Source organism: Haplochromis burtoni, unplaced genomic scaffold (genome assembly GCF_018398535.1).
Source record: "Haplochromis burtoni strain Fernald_Lab_line unplaced genomic scaffold, NCSU_Asbu1 Contig_64, whole genome shotgun sequence".
In the NCBI taxonomy this organism is placed as follows: domain Eukaryota; kingdom Metazoa; phylum Chordata; class Actinopteri; order Cichliformes; family Cichlidae; genus Haplochromis; species Haplochromis burtoni.
In genome coordinates, this window is record NW_024582425.1 from 893,799 (window position 1) to 908,110 (window position 14,312).

Genomic DNA, 14,312 nt, shown 5'->3' on the forward strand with positions numbered 1-14,312 from the left:
TTGATAAGCTGAGGTGTTTCTAGCATGTAATGGAGGCCCTGGGGCAGGCCTGGGACCTGCTGGAGAAGTTATGTCTTTGGCTGGTGGTCTGCTTGTCTTTATTTCATTTACTTTTATACTGGGGTCAAAATGACCCAGATTGATTTTTTCATATAAATACAGCACACACCGTTTTGCTGAAAGTAAGTGATACAAAAATCAAAGGATGGTAAATAACCTTTTAAGAAATCATATGTATTGTACTTGGGATTAAAGTTGTAGTTTTAGTAAAGAAAAGTGAAGATTTTTAATTTTACAAGACATGGAAATTAACTGTAATGTTATATTTATAGTTATATTTGCTTCTTGCAATAAGTTATTCTTGGGGTCCCCAGGGACCTAACGTATGTAAAATTTATCAATCATTCTTCACACACAATCACATTCACGTCTGCATGAAACATGCACCAGAGATTATAACAACTGTAATGCTGATGTGCTAGGGAGCACTTGGGAGCGCACTTCATTCCCTCTCACCTCACACATGGTGCTGAGGGCTGCTGACAGATGAAACAAACCTCACCACCTTTACCTGTTTTGGAAAGGATTCGGTGCCTAAGGGGTCATGAAAAGTACTCAACATAATAACAGTCTTCCAACCTAAAATTCAGGCAAACGAAAACACCAGCGTTCAGCTGGACATTCTTCTGTGGCAGCTGCATTATTCTCGGTGACAGCATGTTAAAGGAAACCTTTAAGTCATCACTTGCCAATAGTCACTCAGCCTCAGTTAAGTTACTTGCCATTCATTATCTAAGCCTGATGCATTGCACATCTTTCCTCACAAGGGAAATCAGGCTTTCTGCTGTCATTGTGATGATGATGTATTGCTGCCATAGAAACAAAAGCATATTGGTTAGTTTACCAATTAAGTTTTTAAATTCTCAATTACTTAAAGCCAGTGAAAGGAGCTTTTCCAAGTAAATTAATGGTAGAGAAAGTTGTTTTGTTTTTTTGACGCAGTTACTTTAGAGGTCTCAAGAGGGAAACTTCCCCTCCTTCCTTCCCAGTCCCGGTGTATACTTCCTGGGAAGCCTGGTCTCAGGGCTTTAAGTCATGTTTCCATTTTAATCCTGAGTAATTATTTCCTTTCCTGAGTATTGTAGAGATTTGAAGAGACTGGTGAGCTCTACATGTGTAAATGTTTGCATTATATTCTTTAGACAAATGACACCTATAGTCTTTGAATCTGAAACTGCAAAATCGGTGAGGCTGTCTTTATGCCTTAATGTCCTTAATGAATTTGTACTTTATCTCAACAGAGATTTCTCAGAGTAAGGTGGTTTGGTTTGTAATGGTCAAAACCTCTGTAAGCTTCCATCCTCTTCCACTCATCATTAACAGGGTTGCAGAGGGGCTGGAGCCTATCTCAGCTATCATACAGTGAGACGCAGGGTAAACCCTGGACAGGTCACCGATCTTCGCAGGGCTACCACATAGACACAGACAACCATTCACACTCATGTTCACACCTATGGGCAATTAAGAATCGCCAGCTAACCTAACCCCACTAAATGCATGTCTTTGGACTGTGGGAGGAAGCTGGAGGACCTGGAAACCGACCAATGACCGAGCTGCCCTCTGTAAACAGCTATGGCAAAGGACAGGGTTGTGATAGTGGGAGTTTTCTACCTTCTGTTTCTATTCCACTTGTGGAGTGATTTTCGTGGAGTAATCTAATATTAATTACACTTTGTAAAATGCATCTGTAATTAACAACCAGCCCCTGGAACATAAAAAGAAGAAAAATAACAGCCATTACCTGTTATCCAGACAACATGCTGACACCAGGAGCCCAGAAAAGTTGGTCGTTCCACCTAGAGGCTTGTCTACACTGTCATGGAAATTCATATTTAGTTCACATAAACACATATTTAATTATCAAAGCTAGCAGCAGTTCTTCAGTTTATACTCATTTAATTTAATAATGTTTACCACAGAGCCTCGTCTCATAAGAATCTAAAAGCCTTTCTGTTTTATGGATCCATTTAAAGTTCAACAGTTACATCACAAAGCAACAACTCTGCTTCATTAATGGAAACTGCAGCATGTAATCATATTTTATCATTCCAATGTTAAGTGAAATGTAAAAGTTGTGCACACTTAATCTAAACAACTCATTAAGAAGTTATTGTATTTTTCAGTCTTCAGACAAATAGAAGTCTGAAGACTGGGGGGTGGGGGGGTCTCTCTTCTGCTGGTCGTTGAGGTGGAGAGAGAGTGAGAAAAGCAGGCACTGTGCAGGAGTGACATGAAGGCAACAGGGTGTGACAGGATAAGCAATCCGACTGCAGGGCACACAAGAAGGAATCTTCCTCACACAATGACACACCTACACACACATACTCAACATGTACATCAAAGGCACCACTTTGTAATAAGATAACCTAATTTACTCATTCTTTACAGATCAGGTATCAACCATGAAACACTGTGGGAAAATTATTTAGTATTTATTGTTTCTAGTATAGTTATGAATGTATGTAATCCATTAATCAATCATGCTTTCAGTGTGTACTTGTCCAGCTCGTCAGCCACTCCAAGGGGCCTGTAGGGTTGGATAATATAGCCTCCAAATTATATAACAATATAACAATTTCAAGGAAATTTGCTGTATTTGATATTGCAGCAACAGCTTTTATTAGTGAAAACAAAATGAAAGGGACTTTCTATCCTTCTTTTCCAATGAGCTTCTGTCATTGTTGACAGACTAACTATTTCAGATTGTGGCCTCACTTGCCACAAAGTGCAGTAGCATTGTGGTGCAATCATAGTGACACAGCAGAAGCCAAATCTTTGTAGTGTTTTCCTTGTAAATTTCAAGTAAAAGTACAAAATAACTGCTTAAGCCTTCAGTCTAACATAAAAGTGACTTAACCATGCAATTCTTCAGGACCCTGCACAATATTGTCACATAAATAATAAAACTATAATTAATAATAATAAAATAATAATACTGAAATTGGGATTTTTTTTCTAGGGCTCTGCTTGTCGAGCACAAATATCACAGGCTCCACCAAAAGCTTCCTCCTCGGGTGAGTCATTTGTTTGCTTTCAGACCATCACCAGCTGCTCATATCTCCCACTGCATGCATGAAACAAGTATGTTGTCTCCACGTTTAGCGGAGACAGTTTTCTTGCATAATTTGAAAACATTCAAGATTCAAGATTCTTTATTCGTCACATGCATAGTTATACAAGTATAACACGCAGTGAAATGTAACCTGACACCCTCCTCGACTTGTGCAAAAGGGGGGAGAGAGGAAAAACATTATATATTATATACATTAGGTGAATGTGCAGCAGTAGCATTGTGCTGGTTTGGAAGTTGTTGAAGCTGCTCCCATTTTTTTTTACCATCCGGACCTGATACAGCTCTCGCTGTCGGACATGCCTGGGTTTGTTGCTTTTGTCGTGGTATTAGGGATCATCAAGACATGGTACCCCTATATAACTGACATCCTGATAAGGCACTTTAATGTACCGGTGTTACTGCAGACAATATGACATTGCAAAGCCTTAACAGTGTTAATTACAACACAATGAGCCCAGTGTTTGCAACTTTAGTGACTCTTTGAAGGATAAATAAATTCTTAATTAATGCCAGTAAACTCACAGTTTCACCTGTAAAACATTTATGAAATATGGACAAAAATGGAGGCGGCAGTGCATGCTAACACAATCTGGCTGGAGGAAGATGAGCCCCTAGATGAAGCCTGCATGCATGAGTATCTTATATATACAGATATATGAAAAAGAAGCTACATATATTTGAACAAGAAGCAGTTGTCTTGCCAGATAAAGAAAACTGAATACAACCAAAAGGAACATGATCTTATCAGTAATTTATTAAATGAAAATCAAATTTGTAAAACTCGTTCTGATTGCATATGGATGCACCAGTAGCTGCAAAGATGCTGTGATGAGACTGTTGGGGTTCTTGAACATTTTATTTACTCTAAGGTTGAAATTGCTGGTCATGTTGAACTGACACGTTGCTTGAAATCTCTGCCACATGTATTTTAGCTCTATAACAGTGGAATTATTTATTAAAATAAATAATTGAAAATCTTTTTAAATACCCTGTCAGGCTCATTTGAATTTTTCTGAGGCTTTGGCCTTTAGATCACAGTCCAATAACTAAGATGAGGCCAGACTAAACATGTCACAGGTTTAAATAAAACAGATACCACCTGTCAATCACAAAGAATATCCGAGTCATTGGCACTTGAGTTGAAACGGGTGATTCTAATTAAATTGATTTAAAGCTGTGATAAATGTAGGGCTGTGACTGTCTTTTTATTAGTTGAAATATAAGTATATCAATATATCACCTTTATTAACAGACAGTAAGTAAATTCAACATTTGCTTCTTCAAACACTTTCTTCAACTTCACACATAACCACGGGGCCAACACCCACATACTTGTATAAAGCTGAATTTTTCACTTTACTTTAGACTACATTCCAGGACTGCCTACCTGGAGTATCTGTGCTCCAATAGATGCACCTGCTACACTTAAAGGCATTTCTGCATTAAAGGTCAGCTGGACAGCCTTCTCATGAGATACTCCTTTGTTCTATGTCCTGAAAATAGCTGCCGCTGATACAGCAAAGCACTTTAAACTGTGAAAGAAGGAAAGGACTTTATTAAAAACAACCTTGTCAAGGTTGTTTTGTACCACTAAATAGGTCCTTCAGGTAGTTTAACTTATGTAACATGGATTTTGCAGGACTCTGCTTGACTGGCACTACTGCCACATCAGTACAGCTACAAACGCACAAACCTCACTGCTTGTCCACAGATCCTCCCTGGGGGGTCACAGCGGCAAGGAGGGAGGGATTTCACGCTTGACCTTCCCCTCACAGCTTTGTGAGCCCCTTCACTCCCGCCTTGATTCTCTTGACCTACTTGGTCATCCTGGAGCAAGCCACTTATAATACCTACATCTCACCGAGCAGCACGCTCATCATCCCATCTGCAGGGCTCTTTGGCAGCGACATCTGACTGTGACTGATGCAAAAGTTTAGAGATAAAGGTTTAATCCCTTTGTGCCGAATATTGTACCGCTTACAGAATTCTGGGAAATGCATTGTTTCCTTTTTAATCCAAATCTCTAGGGATTTGTCATATGATTTCACATGTGGGGACAAGCTATAAAGCTCACATAAAATTAGATACAGAATGCTTCCTTTAAAAACACACCACTACTGGCAAAAAGCATAAAGATTGATATACCAATATCTATATGTATATATAGATATATATATACATATATAAAACTCATACAGATCCATTTCTTACCTTAGAAATGTTTAGACTGTTTCATCTGTGAAACAGTGGCAAGAAGCCATGGTTTGAAAAACAAACAAAGTTTTGCAATATATTCATCATGTTCTTTGTCTGCCTCTGATGATATGGTGTTAAGACTTCACTGATCACAGTGCAGGCTCTCTTTGTGCCAAGCTCTGGGGATTCCCCTCCTCTGCATCATCCTTTCTCACCCTCCCTCACCCCCTGCACACCCTTGGAGGAGGTGGATGGAGTGTCTTAGCACTCAGCAGCATCCAGAGCCCCCGATTTCCCCCCTGGCGAGCACCACTTAAGGCCTTCTGTCTCACACTGCAGCCGCACCAATAGTTGGAAAGCATTTTCTACTCAGATGAGCGCAAACAAAGACATGCATGTGCAGGAGCAAGGGAAGAGGGAGGAGGAGGCCGTTGGTATGTTTGGTAAACAGCGAGAAAGCCGAAGGGAGCGGCCACTCGGGAGGAGAGGAAGAGGGGAAGGGGAAATGGAGGAGAGGGAACGCGAGAAGGGGGACAGAAGGGGATCGTACGCTCAGGGAGTCGGAAGCCGGTAAAGAGTTGAGTAAAGGAAATTGCAGGGGTTTCCATGTCACAATCCACAGATGGGCTGATCACAAAGGAAGGGGACGGCACACCTGGTACTGAACAAACACATATGTATACACAGACACACAGCTGAAACTGTACATACTGCTTTATGTGGTGAGCAGCCATCCTTTTGTAGGAACAATGTAAATCCTCAGAGAGTAGAAAGTGTGCAACACCTTGAACTCCTTCATTCACATTCTCACTTTGGATTCGTAAAAGAATTGCCCGTGGCCTTGCTAACACTTCAGAGAAAGTGTGCCCATATCTTAAGACGCTCTTCAGGTCTTCAGTGTTGCCCTTCCTTTTTCTGTGGATATGGGGGTCAAACCCAAAGATGACAAAGTCCTCATATCAACACCCACACACTCCTATTTGACCCAACACTTCCCCCTGACCCTGTTGTTTTATTTGAACCCTAATAACTCTCCTAATTAAACCTCTTTCCTATTATTTTTCCGTCCTTTCCCTGTAAAAGGCCCGGGTTTCAAAGTGCTAATAAAATAAACTGAAGGGGGCCCCATTTCTTTATTTGTATGTGTGTGAAGAGTCTGTGGGAGAAAAGGGCATGGAATAGAGGCGGGGGGAGAGAACTGGAAGGACAGAGGTTTTAGGTTCAGAGGGGGGTAAAAGAAACATAGGTCAAAGGAAACAAAGAAGCGCGAGACCCTGAGGTCAAGCTGCCTGGTGTCCACAGTCACTGGGCTGCCGTTGTTGCAGGGCAAATGGCCTCACTTGTATAATCGCTCAGATATGTTTTGTCCACGAGAGTAGGATAGAATATATCACGGAGCAGCTGACAGACGAACAATAGATCACGTTCTGTGGAAGTCCGACCAGAGCGTTCGCAGGTCCTTTGAGTTGGTGAGTACATCTGGAAGAGCCAAGATTAACCCTGTGCTTGCTGGCCTTGCATATGGCTGACCCCTTTGACCTGAGCTGCAGCCTTAACAATATCGCTTATGGGATATTATAGAAGTTAAAGATACCCCATAGAGGGGGCATCCTTTTTAGACGTGATTGAAAAACTACAAAAGTGTTGCATGTTTTTAGGAGATTACAACAGCTGGCTGTTTTCAGTTGGAATCAAAATGGAAGCGTGAAAGGCACACCACTGGTTTTCTGAGGCTGCACTTAATCTGTACAGATCCTTCTGCAAAACAGATTGTCAGAGGATGAAACAGCTTTGGAAATCTATTTCCAATGCTGTGGCATTAAATTTAGGGGGTTGTGTCCAATGCAATTTACTTTAGACCACAACCGACAACCTGAGTGAAGCAGATACCTTTTTTTATTTGTTTGTTTACTGCACAACTCCTTCTGAAAAACTTTTCAGGATAATTTACAATCACAACGAGTGTCTAGGGAACATGCAGCAGAAGCTCAGGATGCATTCCCACCAGTGGAAAAACTTTGCCATGCCTGTTGTGGTCCTCTGGTCCTTGATGCTAACCTGCCGTTTCTGTCCTTCGACTTTGTTTTTTCTCTCCCTCTCTCTCCTGTCAGTATGCATTATGGGTTTATGCTGCCTTTCAGACACAGGATTTCCCTGCACTCCCTGCACAACTGACACACCTGAAAACTGTTTGCAATCAAGTCACCTGTCTACAATTGGTCATTAACCTACCTGCTACTCAAGTCTAAAGAAATGCCTCGTTGTTGCTACTGTGATGGTGTTGTTTGACTTCTATGGTCCGTATGGGCTATGTGACTGGGTTTGCTTACCTTGATCTAACCTGGCTTACCTCTGTGAAGCCATGAGAACAAGAATCTGAAAGCAGGGTGCCAGTTTAGCTCATGGACTGAGCAGATAGCTATCTCCTTAGGCTGAAATGCAACAGTTTTAGTCCGGCCTGGAGCCCTTAGTTGTATGTCTTCCCCCATTCTCTATTCTTGCTCTCCACTACCACACCATCCAAAAATAAACTGAGAGTGTTTCAGTTGACCATCTGCTCCAAAATTACTGCCTTGCAATACCTGTTTATTCTCCATGCCTGCAATAAATCTGTTAAACTTTTATTTCAGTGTCTTGTGTCTGAGTCTAGATCTGAGCCTTGACAACTGCGCTGTCTGGGTAGAGTGTGCAGAAGGCAGGCAGGAAACATTAGACCCACTATCTATTTGCTTAACAATTACTTTGGCTGTTCTCAAATGTGTGTCATTTTACATTACATGATTTTATACAGTGAAGATTCCAGTTAATGTTGAGTCCAAAACTCTTGCTCTGATACACAACTCTGTCTGTCTAATGATAAAGTCTGCATTGCGTGTGCATGTGTCCCCCTCCCAAGGCCAGAGTGAGAACCCCTGTAAAAATGAACATTTAATCATGATAGTACTTGCCAAAACAAGAATAAGCACCTGCTGGTTTATCTGGGATATCCAAATTGTGGATATCAGGTTTAAGACGTCCTGCTCCGCCTGCTGGCTATTATTTATGAATCTTACTCAGACTGTAGCTGATGGAGCCGAGATTGGATTTCAGCAAATGGGTTTCTTCTTTCGCTGTCCACTCAGACTTTTACCTGGCACGCTCAAAAAGAGCTAATTATGTGAGAAAACTAGCTTTTTGTTAAGTGAACCAGAGTGATGTTAACATAGGTTGCACTACCTCTGTAGCACTCTGTTGTGGCATCCAAGAGTCAGTTATCTATTGTTCTAAAACTTATCCAACAAGGGTCACAAGGCCAGGGTCTCTAACACAGCTGATAATGGACAGGTCACCAACCCATCACAGGCAAACAACACAGAGACAGACAAGCATTCGAGGCAACTTCCGTGCCAGTAATCCGCATATTTCTCTCATATTGGTTTCTCTTCATGTTCTCACAGTTAAATCCAGAATCAAATCTAATCGGACTGTTGGGGCTTCTCTGTATATAAAGTGCCTTGAGGTGACCGCTGCTTTGATTTGGCATTTTATAAATACAATTGAATCACATTGAATTAATTTACAGTGACCAACTAAGCCAGGGGTGGGCAACTCCAGGCCTCGAGGGCCGGTGTCCCTGCAGGTTTTAGATGTGTCCTTAAACCATCACAGCTGATTTAAATGGCTAAATTAGCTCCTCAACATGTCCTGAAGTTCTCCAGAGGCCTGGTAACGAACTAATCATGTGATTCAGGTGTGTTGACCCAGGGTGCGATCTAAAACCTGCAGGACACTGGCCCTCGGGGCCTGGAATTGCCCACCTCTGAACTAAGCTAACGTCCATGTCTTTGGATTGTGGAGGAAAACTACACAGCTACCACTGTGCCAACCACCCAGTCAGTACTTACAGATATTTTCAACCAAAGCATTAGACTGACTGTCCAACAGATATCCCTACATACTCCTAACACTGCTAATGCATACGTCCATCATCAAAAACTAATGTGCAGCAGGTGCAGAGTGACACCACTGACCACAAGAGAAAACTCGATGCTGATCAGTTCCGTTTATGATATTTGGAGCTGAGCCATAAATGTGACCAGTGTCTGTTAACTCTCACTCTGATTTTATGATGATAAACTTATTAGAGTGGAGCTTTATGAGCACAGGTTTATGTGTCTTTCTGCAGCAAATATAAAAGCAGCTGTGTGAATATCATGAGTCTGCTGAACGTTCTTACACAGCGGCTGTCACTCAAATCCCACAAAATATTCTAAACACTGGTGTTTGAATAACTTACAACCTCTTGACTAAAAACATAAGCACCAAGTAATACCCAAAGGGAGAGGTGATAATATAATATGGTGATATGATAATAGCTTCAGGCTGTGCATGAGATATAAACATGATCATATAGAGTGTAGAGTACTCCAGGGGGTTAAGTGAATGCAACCCTCCTTGAGACATAGTGCTAAAAAATGGGGTGGAAAATAGAGGCAAAGAAAGTCTTGTGTCAGGGTTCAGTCATGAATACCTGGGAACCCCGGAGAGGCTGAGTGAAGAGGGAACACAGAGCATGTTCAGCTCAGCATTAAGGAGCACTCTTTAAAATGCTGAATGAAAGCTGATAAAGAGAGGTCAAAATAAGTTTATGAGGAGAACGCCACTTAAGGCAAGGAGCAGCTAGCCCAAGTGTGCAAACTGGGTCATGACTTGCACTGAGAATGATGTGATTGACAGCAAGTGGGGTGCAACAGGAATGAGACACAGGTTTGAAGTCTGTGAGCAGGAGTAGGAAGATCACAGATGTCGAGCAAAAAGGTTGAGGGAGAGCTGGGAGAGGGTAATGAGTGAGTCGCAAGAGAAGGCCTTGAAAGAGTCTTATCTGTGACCCATCTGTCTTGACATGCACACTCCTCTGGTTAGTGCCCTGGAGGGGAGGGGAGCTGCATGCGTGTTAGTTACTGAGTGCACAGGGCTTAGGGCTAAGGCATTGGCCTGTGCACTCTGGCCCAAAAACTAGCCTAACCAGCCCCATGCTTTAACACCCCCAGGAAAAACTCCCGTGACTTACTGCTGTGATCATGTGATTGACTGAGCTCTACACTGGGAACTAAAAACAAAGTAAGGAAAAAGGGTGTCACACGTCAGTGAAGATACAGATGTTACTTTCTTTCTCTTCTTCTCTCGCTTTTCTCTTCACCATAGCTGTCAGCTGATTTGTCACACATTTTGTTAGTCAAGCCCAGATGAATGATGAACCTTTTAATGCATTCTCAATCATCCAGGAAAGTAAATCTCCAAAAGTTGAATCCGTTCATCTGGACGTAGCGTTTTGTGGGAGAAATGTTTCGTCACTCATCCAAGTGACTTCTTCAGTCTCAGCTGACTGCAGGTTTCAATCTTATAAACAGTACATTTGCATAATGACTGAAACCAGCCCACTGTTTATAAGATTGGGGAAACCTGCAGTCAGCTGAGACTGAAGAAGTCACCTGGATGAGTGACGAAACATTTCTCCCACAAAACGCTACGTCCAGATGAACGGATTCAACTTTTGGAGATGAACCTTTTAATTCATGGAAAAGCGTGATTTTTGAAATTAGTTCAACCAAAGACTTTATATAAATGTTATTTAATCTTACGGCGCTTTAAACCTACATTCTTCTCAGTTAGCAACATTAATGGGTTTGTGAGACAAGTTAGTCTCCATGGTAACTTTTTTTTATTAAACAGGAGCAGATTATGTTCAGTTTTGGTTTAAAATCAGCCGGGTCAACCATGACTTCATTTTTTTTTCCAATATGTACATATACAACCTCCCGCTGGGGGAAAATGTTTTATATGTTCAAGTTGAGCCATACCTCACAAATGTCACAAATTAAGTGTTTTTTATTGATTTCCTTTTTTAAATAAATGTAAAGTTACAAAGCAATTTCCATGTTTCCCTTATTAGGTTGTGAAACAATAACCTTTAATATTTAAATGTAACCAGTTTAATGTTTCAGAGTTGTAACGAGCAGCTGTCACCACTTAGAGCACACTCAATGTTAAAATAGTCAACTGCAATTAAAGTGTTTGGAGGTTTTTTACCGTTCTGTGCGCTGAAACACCAGATTAGTAATTTTCTGCTGCGTTGATCTCTTCTCATATTTGCAACAGTGTTGCATTTTATTGTTACATTCTCTGTGGTCTTCATATATTTCATCATAATTGCAGGTAATGTCACTGATCAGAGTAGGCAAAACTCACACACGCCCCTTTTTATGTGAACGCGCACACAGCCTGAAATAGAAAGCCTGGGTTCGAAGACAAAGTCAATAACCACCAACATGAAACTTGTGACTTGGGTTTTAGGTTTTGTCAACCACGGTAGACAAAATGAGAGTCTGCTTTGTTGAACTTTGTTGGTAGTACATCCCTCCTTCTATGACTTCAGTAAACATTTTTCTGATGAGTTTATGGTCTCAATCATTATTTTGAGGTCGTACTGAATAGACCACATAATGTTTATTTTGTACATTACTGCTCCCATTAAAGTAAAAAAGAGTATTAAACAGGCTTTAATTTGTGGTGGGTTATCTTGTGAAGTGAAGAGTGTGCAGTGTGCTCAGTTTCTCAGTCAGATTCACATCTGTAGTTTCCAAGCCACCAGCAAAGCAACGGAAAACCGCTCAGCTCTCAAATGCAAGACAGGACATTGTTAATCCATGGGTAATGTCACAATTGCTACATGCATCTCTTATATACAGTCTGTGATTAAATAGCAATTATGGAAAATCATTGAAAACTGGGACTTTTAACTCATGAAAGTGGAATGAGCATCTATGAGGTGACGTTCTAAAATATAAATAAAAGTTTAATTTCTTCTCATTATTAAGTTTAAGAGTTACAATCACCAACCTATTTCCTGAGACACTAAAGATTATTTTACACTGAAAATTTTCTTCAGGAAATTAAATTTCATCTGTTACTTTCAGTTATTTATTCTTTTTTGATTGGATTATTTTATACTTATTTATATTAGATAACTAATATTTTTAGTTATCTAATATAAATAATCGCCATCTGTAGCCAACTAGTAACACTTCTCTCTATTGTAACATAAAATGTGGTTTTGCTTATGTACATGAGCGCTTTCATGACTTTATCTCATTCATCTAGTAAATTACATGTAACTTTTGGCACAGTCTTAAACATTTGGCAATAATGAAGGTGCACAAATGGCAGTGAGTGCTTGTACAATAAAAGGATGGGGGGGGGGGGGGAGCGGGTTGTTTCTCGAAATCACATTTAACACTTCAGCTGTGATTAGGAAGCAGTTCGTTCAGCAAACCTTGTACCTATCAGCACAAGTTGTTTTGCATCTAGTCCAATCTCCTAAGTTGTTTGCTTTTACTTGCATGTACAGCACACCTGGGAGATTTACCATAATGAATACCTGATGTGGTGAAGCAGTTAATTCCGCCTATAAAATAACTCCCTTCCTCCTTCCTGTGGGCCCCGGCTGTTGTTTATCAAACGAGGTAATGTGCTGTCATGTGACCCCTCCTCCCTCCCAGCAACCCACCTGTGTAGACTTTTCTCTTAATCCTCCTCCACCCCCCAAATCTTTTTTTTTCTGCGCTTTGAATACTTAGACTACCGAGTGTAACTAATTCTCCCACACAAGGATATTGTCTTCTCCCTATCTCTGCTTTTGTCCTTTCCTTTCAAGGCAGCTATTCACTGATTTCATTAGTCAGCGGTGTGGTGTGAGAGAGAGTTGGTGAGGGTGGGGGCTTTCCAATTAAAAAGCCTTAATAGCCTATTACCATCACCTTTAGTTCAACTCTTTTTTTTCTTTTTTACAACATGAAACAAGCTAAAGATTAATCACCAGCAGAGGAGCGTGGGAGCTCATAAAAGTAATTCGGTAATTATTAAATTGTAAGTAGGACTGATCATTTTGAGACCTTTTTGCTAATATTGAGTCTGTGATATAGAATTGTTCCAATTAACACCAAAGACTAAAGGACCAAACTGGGTGCTTTTGTTGAGCTATTGGTACTGTGCAGTACACCAGGTTTGGCATTAAAGGCAGTAAATGTAATGAGTGTTGTTCTTAGAGGGGTTTAAATGAAATGTGTTTAACAGGCGACTCTTCCTCCACACATGCTGCACAGATCCTGCAGCTGCCCAGGGGGCCAAAAGAAGACGCCAGTCCCTCGAGACAGACAAACCACCCTTTCTCAGACACCCATTTGTCGTACCCACCCCACCTCCCCCCTCTCTGTCCCTACCGATGGATGACCCTGCGGCCAGCCAGGGTCAGCTGCGCAAAGGGAGCCCCCTGCACTCCGGCCCTCGGTCCGGAGCCGCAGCGTAAATCAGGGACTGTTCATCGCGGGAACCCTGCCCTGCCCGGGGTCCCAGCCCAGGCTGGCACCATCTGTCCCAGGCCTCTGACGCAGAAACAGAACTGCCAAGGTGGGTTCCCACTGACCTGGTGCACCCCCCAGGCCATGCAGGCCAGATCTGAGACCGGAGACAGATCCATCACTGCTGGAGTCTGCAGATGATGGAAGAGGCATGGTATACATCTACCGAACAGTAGTTCTGTGTGAGAATGAGCTGATACAAGGGAAGAATGAACCCCATTTTCAACAATAACAGAAATTCCTTATGGTAAACTATAGTCAGTTACATCATAAAAACCATAGCTTTACAGTGAATTTCTGATAGACGAGTACCTGCAGAAATTAATACATAAAATACACCTTGCATATATTTAGCGAAGTTGGTGTTTAACTGGCGTTTATAACTAATAGAATAAAACACTGCTCATAAAAGTACGTCTTTACATTAACTTGGCACATCCAAACATCAATCAAGCCCTTTCATAAACTCTAGCCACTCAGCAGCCACCTTGAAACATCTCTTATTACTTATTTTGAAGCATTTAATAATTAACTTTAATTTTAAAGGCGAAAAGGACATAAAAAGAACAGCTGTGGAATAACTGGCT